Consider the following 9,997-nt stretch of genomic DNA (forward strand, 5'->3'; position numbering starts at 1 on the left):
GGAACACAGTCTCCTTCAAGCAACGCAGGAAGAACGAAGGGAGGCTGGTGTGAAGGAGAGAGAGATAGAGCGTGTCAGTGTGTGCGTGCATGTTTACGTGTGTGTGTGTGTGTGTGTGTGTGTGTGTGTGTGTGTGTGTGCGTGTGTGTGTGCGTGTGTGAGTGAGAAAGAGAGAGGGATGAGGTGAATCGATAAATATCACTCCGGCTGATTGGACCTAATTAGAGACATAGAGAGCATTCTGGGCGAGACTGGCTGGAATAGAGTTGGCCAAGTTGTCAGAGCCAATTAGGCCACTGTATTATTGCAAAAGAGAGAAAAAACACAGATTAGATTACGTTTTGCCTCTGTGTGTGTGTGTGTGTGTGTGTGTGTGTGTGTGTGTGTGTGTGTGTGTGTGTGTGTGTGTGTGTGTGTGTGTGTGTGCATTTCAGCGATGTTGCTTCCAGGGAAAACATGGCAAGGTGAATGTAACTGTTCTCCTATGGTGTGATAAACTGATACAACAGCAATGATAATCACTCACAGTTTATCATGCGCACACGGGCACACATCACACACATTGACAAACACAATCACACAATACTCCAGCTGTCAGCTGCTGGGCGTGCAGCTCTGGAGATCTCCCAAACACACTTTTAACTGGATCTCTGACTTATTGTGGGTTCAACTGTGTTTGTATTTCTTGGTATGTGTGTGTGCATCTGTGCATGAATGCGTGCCAGCGTTTGATTCTGGTGATTGCGGCTGGATGTAATCACTTGTGGGCAGTTAATATAATGATGGAGTCCTCTGAGTCGGCACGAACGCGACAAAAAACCTGAAGGAAGAAATGAAAAGCAGTCCTGAGTTCAGCCAACCTCGCAGTGGAAGCATCACTTAGAGTTTGGCAGCAGGTAAACATTGCTTTATTTTCAATCTGTGTTGAGAAAGGCTTCGTCTGTTGTCCAGCATGACAAGTGGAGGCAACTTTAGAGAATTATTTCCAAATCCTCTGGTTAAGGTTAGGGTAAGGGGCTAGGGAATGCATTATGTCAATGACGGGTCCCCACAAAGATACTGAAACGCACTGTGTGTGTGTGTGTGTGTGTGTGTAAAATGAAGCTATAGCATAAGTTTAGTCAGGAAGACTCACTCACTCACTCAGTCCTTGTTGTTCTGTCTGGGGCTGACAATCATTTTATCAGCTGGTCTCATCTATCCTATAGCTCAGCGACACCCCTACATTGTTAGCCGATCATCTTGCCGCTGCCTCTGTTTAAATATGGTTCTCTCTCTGCCTTTATCACGTTCATGCTGCTGTTATGCACGTGCTGCGTTCACGGCTGTTATGCTATTTACTGGTGCGACGCCTGCGAGCTAGCTTATGGCACTCAACTCGAGCTGCACTGCTGCATACACACGTGACATGCCTTACTCTCCGTAATCATTTACCAAACACACACCTCTCAATTTGGCGTTCTGTTTAAGCTACAAATTCCCCCATCTCTGCCTTGTCAGTGCTGCTGCTGCCCTGCACCTGTGTTGCCTACCCCACCAGCACCCCAGCATCCACATGTAGGCTATGCCCTGCTCTTATAATAAACAAACAATAAACATTTCAAATGTAAGTTGTCTGACTGAAAATCTGTTCTCTCTGTTGCTGTCAGCTGTCATTTCAATGCAAATTGTCAAAAATGGCAAAGCGCCCCTCCACCTCCACATCACAGCCAGTCTTTGCAGAATCATCAGCCACCACCACCACCAGTGTCCGGACTCCATGGGGGGACTTATCTCGCTGCTGCTCAGAGCAAACGCCCCTCGGTTGCAAATCTCCCTGTAGAGTCTAAGCGCCAAAGACTTTCTACCGAGACTTAAATATCCCATCATCTGTTCTAATAAACATTCATCTTTACACAACTGTATCCACATTTAAAAACAAACTCAAAACCTTCTTATTTTCTCAGGCATTACTGTGTGTGTGTGTGTGTGTGTGTGTGTGTGTGTGTGTGTGTGTGTGTGTGTGTGTGTAACAATATATATATATATATATATATAGTATATATATATATATATATATATATATATATATATATTTGTGGGCTCCAAAAACTGGGAGTCCTGTATACTTGTGGGGTCCCGACAGCCTTGTGGGGCCCAAAATGCTGGACCCCAAAAGTTTAAAGGTCTGTTTGAGGGTTAAGACTTGGTTTTAGGATTAGGGTCAGAATGAGGTTCTGGTTAGGGTGAGGGTAAGGGTTAAGGTTAGGCATTTAATGGTGATGGTTAAGGTTAGGGTCCCCACAAAGATAGTGCCACAAACCTGTGTGTGTGTGTGTGTGTGTGTGTGTGTGTGTGTGTGTGTGTGTGTGTGTGTGTGTGTGTGTGTGTGTGTGTGTGTGTGTGTGTGTGTGTGTGTGTGTGTGTGTGTGAGAGAATTTGTATGGTCGCACTTGCATGTTCTGTTTGTTTTTGTTGATTATCCTGTTGTGTTTGTTGCATTCTTATTTCTATTCATGCTTTGTTTTAATGTGTATGCTGTTTTTAATGTAAAGCACTTTGGGTTTACTTGTGATGAAAGGTGCTACATAAAAACAAACTGACATCTTTATTTCATTGATTAGTCTCGCCCGATGGAGTACTTTGCCAGGTTTATATTTCTGTCCGTCCGTCTGTCCGTCTGACCGTCCGTCCGTCTGTCTGTCTGTCTGTCTGTGGACAGATTTTGTTACTGAGGACAACCTGATTTTCTCTCACACTCACTGGACGCAGACGTTTGCACTGAGGAGAAGCCCCAGACTATGTGCTCTGCCGGCAGCGCCTGTGGAAATTGTTGTATCTCTTTGCAAGACTCCAATCAAAGGGGATCGATTCCTCTGACCTTGTTCAAATCAAAGCCAGAGCGCGATGGTCCCATGCAGCTTTGCCTCAGCCTCCCATTCAGATGACACAACGCTAACTGTGGTAATGATGATTAGGAATCAATGTGAATGTGAATCATTGTTAGGACATGGAGTGGAGTAATGCAGAGAGAAGATTGGGACGGAGAGGGCTTAGAAAAAACAAAGCATGCACATGCGTCCGTGCAAACACAGAATACCACGCAAACACCTGCTAATGTTCACACAAACACACAGTACAGCTGATATTCACGCATATACAAGGACAAAAACTGTCAATATTCACAAGCATACGCACAAGTTCAATTTGATCCTGCATACCACACACACACACACACACACACACACACACACACACACAGTCACTGTTCAACTCCAAACCCTTCTATTTTCATTAAAGCACATTTATTTATAAGACCTGAACTAATCTTTTTAAATTCTAAAAAAAACATAACAAATCACTTGTATTATTGTGAACCCTATTAGCACTCAATATTAATATGCAGAGAGCTTTCTGGATTCCGTATACATCACTGGAAGTAATTATGGATATGAGCTCTTTTTTTTTAATTACCTAACAACTCCAGTCTTCCCAGTGAGGTCTTGCAGTAGGAAGTCAAACACTGCCCTCTTCAGGCAGCTGCCACTGAGCCGGCTGGCATTTTCACTCCACAGTAATCCATCTGAAAATCTCAATATGGCTCGACTCTCCCGTCTGTCTCTCTGTCTCCCACACTCCGTCCCTCCTTTCTCTCGGATGCGTTTTATCTTGTCATCTCTACACAAATATCTCCTTGCCCCATCTGAGCAGTCTTAGTGTAAATGGCAGAAAATGTCTTCAGATGAGGCGTATTTACTTCAGTTTGAGGGGAGAAAGATGTGACATGGAGGGCGAAACTTCTCAAAGGATAAACAAAGAGAACAACATAGAAAGTCATAGTGCAGTCATGAAGGCCATGTGTGTTTAAATTCTTAATTTCAGCCCTTTGACAAACCCCAGTAACACAGGCTTACCCCCACTTCATTTGGGAATGATCAGTGGCAACGACACACACTCAAATACACACTCTGAAGCTCTGCCTTTGCACCAAATTTCACTTTGAGAGTCAATCCTTGATATAAAACTTTTTCTAAGCCGTAAGGTTTTTTTTTCAACAGGTCCACAGCGCTGTTCATTACCCTCGCTGCAAGACTACTACTGTGATTCTTTCTGCAAGATATTTAAAGAAAGGCTGTTCCACCACACAACGAGATAATTTTAACAGTTGAAGATTTTTTTCTCATTAAAAGATAATGTAACTTCTTTGAAAACATTGCATTAAAATGTTTGAAGAGGATTGTTTTAACTACAGTAACCATCCTAAAGTTATGGAAGTTGTCTGGGGACTAGAGATCTTTTTATTTTGTATAATATTAGACAGTTTTTTTCACTTTCTCTTGAGGTGTAAATGCCTTTTCTTGCTTGTGTTTGACCACAGTGTCCTCACTTGTCCACAAATCTTTATCCATCCACATGCAGGTAGGTTATACTTATAAAATATGTAAAAACAATCATTCTAAATCTCACCCTTATAATGTACATGTCCGTTATAATGCAACTGTAACGTTACCTAAGCACAGTACATTTGAGGACGGCTTCCATTTTATGCTTTAAACGTCTACTTTTACTAGCCTGGCTCCGCCCTCCTACGTACTTCCGCTCAATTTTCATTTCCCTTCAGTACTCTGTCTGGGTTTGCGGTATATTCTTGGGTTTTCTCCGGTCAAATATTTGGCGGTCCAATCAGTGAACAGAGGGAGGGGCTGAGAACGATGACGTTGAGGCCGTGCGCTAGTTTGAGTTGTAGTTCTGTGATGGCGGCGGAGAAAGATGCGAGCGAAGCCATTCGGTCCGTTGTGGCAATCCAATAGTTTTAAACTTCAACAGAGTACCCGCCTTCAAGGAAGTTAACACTTGTCAATGGAGAGTGGCCAGACTCTCTGGACCAATGAAATGGACCAGAGTCTGGTAGGACCAGGCTAATGTACCAGAGTCTGGTAGGACCAGGCCAATGGACCAGAGTCTGGTAGGACCAGGCTAATGTACCAGAGTCTGGTAGGACCAGGCCAATGGACCAGAGTCTGGTAGGACCAGGCTAATGTACCAGAGTCTGGTAGGACCAGGCCAATGGACCAGAGTCTGGTAGGACCAGGCCAGTGGACCAGAGTCTGGTAGGACCAGGCTAGTGGACCAGAGTCTGGTAGGACCAGGCCAATGTACCAGAGTCTGGTAGGACCAGGCCAATGGACCAGAGTCTGGTAGGACCAGGCTAGTGGACCAGAGTCTGGTAGGACCAGGCCAATGGACCAGAGTCTGGTAGGACCAGGCTAGAGGACCAGAGTCTGGTAGGACCAGGCTAGTGGACCAGAGTCTGGTAGGACCAGGCTAATGTACCAGAGTCTGGTAGGACCAGGCTATACTTTTACTGCCTTTACTACCAACATCTGTAGTCTAGTTACTAGTAATTTTTAGATTTAGATTTTACATTAAACAACATACAAAAAGCATATAAGCTAGAATGCATTGTAAAAGACGTAAAAGTGTATCAAGTAGTTTACAGTAAGGGTTGGTTCAACATTTTTGGAAATAATGTACTGTATGTTTATTCCATGGTTTATTAGCTGTCTCCAGGACCATGTTTTGGCCATGATGACACACACACACACACACACACACACACACACACACACTATCTTTGTGGGGACCCGTCATTGACATAATGCATTCCCTAGCCCCTTACCCTAACCTTAACCATCACCACTAAATGCCTAACCTTAACCCTTACCCTCACCCTAACCAGAACCTCATTCTAACCCTAATCCTAAAACCAGGTCTTAACCCTCAAACAGACCTTTAAACTTGTGGGGTCCAGCATTTTGGCCCCACAAAGCTGTCCGGGCCCCACAAGTATACTGTATTCCCAGTTTTTGGATCTAACAAATGTAATTAAACAAGAACACACACACAGAGGTGGTTCTGAGTACTTTGCCAGGTGTTTATATTTCCGTCTGTCTGTCCAACAAGTCCTCCAAACCGTGCAACGATATGGGTCATTTGTTCCCAACCTCTAATACAACTCACAGGATTGTTTCATAAAATCCCGCCCCCAGCGGTGGCTGAAATACAACCCCATGTCTAAACCAGAGAACGTCGGTCGCGGTTTTGAACCTAAAGGGTTATGTTTAGGCACCAAAACTACTTTGTTAAGTTTAGAAAAAGTTCGTGGTTTGGGTTAAAATGTAGACGTTACTTCACTTCTTAAAGCTTACGCACGTGACATTTGTTACAAAGTTACAGACACGAACCCCTGTCTCCTGAGTGAAAGTCCTGTGTTTGTTTGACCCATCCACCACTCCAACCTGCCTCTTTTGGCGCTCTTATATTTCTTCACCTTGCCTCCTGCTTTACTCCTGTCATAATTACTACGGCCACTAGAGGGCACCGCCACTAGAAACGTAAATATAGGTCAAAATTGCTGCTTGTACAAACGAGCGTTTTTCGGAGGACAGTCTCGTCTGTCGCCGCGATAGCATCGCAACCGTGCAAGATTCAGTCACGAAACTCCACAGGTGTGTAGGTGAGATCAAAATAAAGTCCAAGTTCAAACATGGCTGTGGTCTGACCAAGTGCGCCCAAAGTAGGGGGGTAGGATGTAGGGAAGGGGCCCCCCACTTTACGCCCCTGGCCCAATTTGGCATTGCAGTTGATGTGATCCCATCGCCAGAGTACTTAAGTAAAGGAACACTTCTTCCACCACTAGCGCTGACGAGGTATTAGGAGTGTACGGGTCATTAAGTCCATTTACAAGTCATTATTTCAAAAATGCTTGGCAAGTCCATCTGAGAATACAGCTGCTTGTCTTCGTCATGGAAACACAATCCTGTCTGGAAATCAGCTGCACTTGTTCAGCATTTGCAAAGTCACTTCTGATATTTTCCATGATGGAAGTTAATTATTCCACCTGCTGACTAATGGACAGACTAAGTTCCTGGGGCTGCTGATAGCGCTGACAAGCCTGCTGCTGCTAATCGCCGCTGCTGCAGGGGGGGGGTGCATGGGATTTCCCCCTTTCTGGTCTACATATCCCCTCCTCTGCTGACTTATTTTTATCCCCTGTAGGGACAAAATGATTCCTCCCCCCTCATAGTGATCAATGCTACTTCACCAATAGACCATTGTCTATAGTGCCATGAAAAGATAAAATCCGAGCAGCAGTTGCTCGCTGTATTTAGCCGCTACAGAGCTCCGGGACGCTGGATACCAGCGGCAGTTGTTTAGGCGCCAATAGGTGACTGTGAGGCAGCTACAGGCCCCGCCAGATAACGGTCCCTTCAGGGGCCGTGGCAGTTGAGTTTAGCCAGAAAAAGTGAGCAGCATGCGGCGATGAGAGTAAGTGGAGGCACCAAAACGACTCGTTAAGTCTAGGAAAAGGTTTGTGGTTAAAACGTTCCCGAGGAACGAACGAGTGTTTCCTGGGTGAAAGTTGTTTGTTTTTTTTGCCACTAAGTGAGCTCTAAGTGAAAACCGTTGTGTTTTATGTTGACACCATGTTGTGCTATTTCATTTTGAGGTTATTTTCCATTCAGTATTGGTTCATAAATAAGTGTTTTGGCAAGGCTGGTCGAGTGGCACTATATCCATGGTGTTGAAAGGGGGGGATTTAATTATATGAATGTTTTATGAATGTTTTGTTTTATTGCGCATGATCAAAAAACATCCCCCCCCGCCCTCTGTTTTTTTTCACAAATCACACAATGGGGACATGTCTGCATTCACACACACACACACACACACACACACATCTTCTCATCTGCAATCACTGCTAATCGTTGTATGAAGAGAAGAGTAGAGTAACCACCAGGCTGCACTACTGTGTAGTCTATCTGACTGCAGTGATACCCTGCTGGCTGAGCTCTTAGCTTCAGTGTGTCAGTGTGTACTGTCGATCAGTGTTTCCCAAAAAGCCGAATCCTCAGATGTCTTGTTTTGTCCACAACTCAAAGATATTCAGTTTCCTGTCACAGAGGAGAGAAGACACTAGAACAATATTCACATTCAAAAGCTGTAGTCAAATCGATTATCAAAATAGTTGCCGATTCATTTAATAGTTGACAACTACCGATCTTTACCATCTTTGCAGCTCTATTTCAAACAGCATTTGCCTGGCACAACAACACATCCTCTGCAATCACGTCGTCCTCCCCTCCCTTAAATATCACTGCAGTGCAGAGGTGTCTAATAATTGCTGCTCCTGATGCACTGCTGCTTTATTTAAAGGGATTTTTACGGACTCTAGCACAGTGGTGTCCTCATTTTGATAGTTTCGTGTGACTCATCTGATGATTTCCAAACCCTAACTAAGGATCTTTGTTGCATAAACTTTTTTTTTTCGATTGCTTAAGCGCTATTTTGAAAAATACTACACACAATCAGCATAACCACGCACCCAATTAACAGAACACCTCAGACCCTTTGCAAAATGAACAGAGGTGTCAAAAGTATTCCCATTCATTACTCAGGTAGAAGTATAGATACTAGGGTTTAAAAAGACTTCTGTAGAAGTTGAAGTATCAACCCAAGCTTTTTACTCAAGTAAAAGTGTAAATGTACTGGTTTCAAAACTACTTGAAGTATAAAAGTAAAAATAATGTAAGGGGGGAAAAAAATGCCATTAAGGACAAAAGCTAGGCCGCGCCACAGCGGCCTATAGTGCACTATCCCACCTCCACAAAAAAACATTTTTCTAAAGGCCATAATGGCTATAATGTTATATTCAAATGTTAATGTTGAAAATTTCGGGATGCACCTGTTTCATCCGCATTTATGCCTATTGAAAATCACATTTTAGTACAATGCAAATACATTAAAGAAGCATATATGTGTACTACTGAGCATTAACGTGTTTCATGGCGCGGAAGATATGATGACTAGTTGCCTTTAAGTATTGTAATGGTGCAAAAAGTCAAACTTCAGAGGCATGTATTTTTTTTTAATTATTTATTTATTTTATTTATTTATTCGGGACAGTGCACATGAATGAATAATCTAACATTTCTGTACAGACTGTACATGAGCCAGGTTATAGCATAAATGCTAATTTTCACCTGTAGTCCCGAGGATGTTATCAATAGCCTTTATTGGAATGTAAATGTACACCCAAGCTTAGCTGCAGGAATCTGTGAGGGCAACGGATGTAAGATAACAAAACTGGACAAGAACATTGGTGCAGGGCAGGCTTGGCAACAATTACCCTTGTATGGTTGTCTATGTAGAAGTGTAAGGAGATGTAATGGAGTAGAAAGTACAGATAATTGCATGAAAATGTAAGGAGTAGAAGTAAAAAGTCTGCTGTAAAATAAAAGAGAGAAAGTTCTCTGCGCTTCTGCAGACCACAACAATCCGGTGCAACCAAGGCGGGACAAAAACGGTATAAAGTAACAAAAGATAGCCGGTGCAACACAGATGTCTTCTTACTTGATGGTTTTATTACTTAAGGTGCAAAACAGCGACTAACGTTTCGATGTAGAGTTACATCTTCATCAGAGTCTCTGATGATTACTTTCTGCTGTAAAATAATGACTCTAGTAAAGTATAGATACCCAAAATTTCTTAAGTAAGGTAACGAAGTATTTGTACTTCGTTACTTCACACCTCTGAAAATGAAACTTGCAAAAACTATACACTAATTTATAAAAAAACATATTTTGTTACCACATGAAACACACCCGTTCCATATGACTTAATTCTGTGTGAACCACTTACACACTGCTGTTGCTAAGCTAAACACTTTTAGCAATTAAGTACACAGAGAAAGTGCACGAGACACAAGACCAATGCTGCAGACTGAGGAAAATATAATTTATTTCTCTTAGGGCTGTCAATCGATTAAAAAATGTAATCTAATTAATTACATACTCTGTGATTAATTAATAGAAATTAATCGTATACATAATTAATGGTGCCTGAACCGATTAAACCGAGAAAAAAAAAGGTACTAAACAACAGTTGGTGACATTAAAGAACGGCTTGTTTATTGCTAAGGCCATATGGTCAACATTAAATGATTTAAAAATAATGA

The sequence above is a fragment of the Sander vitreus genome, chromosome 4 (assembly GCF_031162955.1).
Source record: "Sander vitreus isolate 19-12246 chromosome 4, sanVit1, whole genome shotgun sequence".
Taxonomy (NCBI): Eukaryota; Metazoa; Chordata; class Actinopteri; order Perciformes; family Percidae; genus Sander; species Sander vitreus.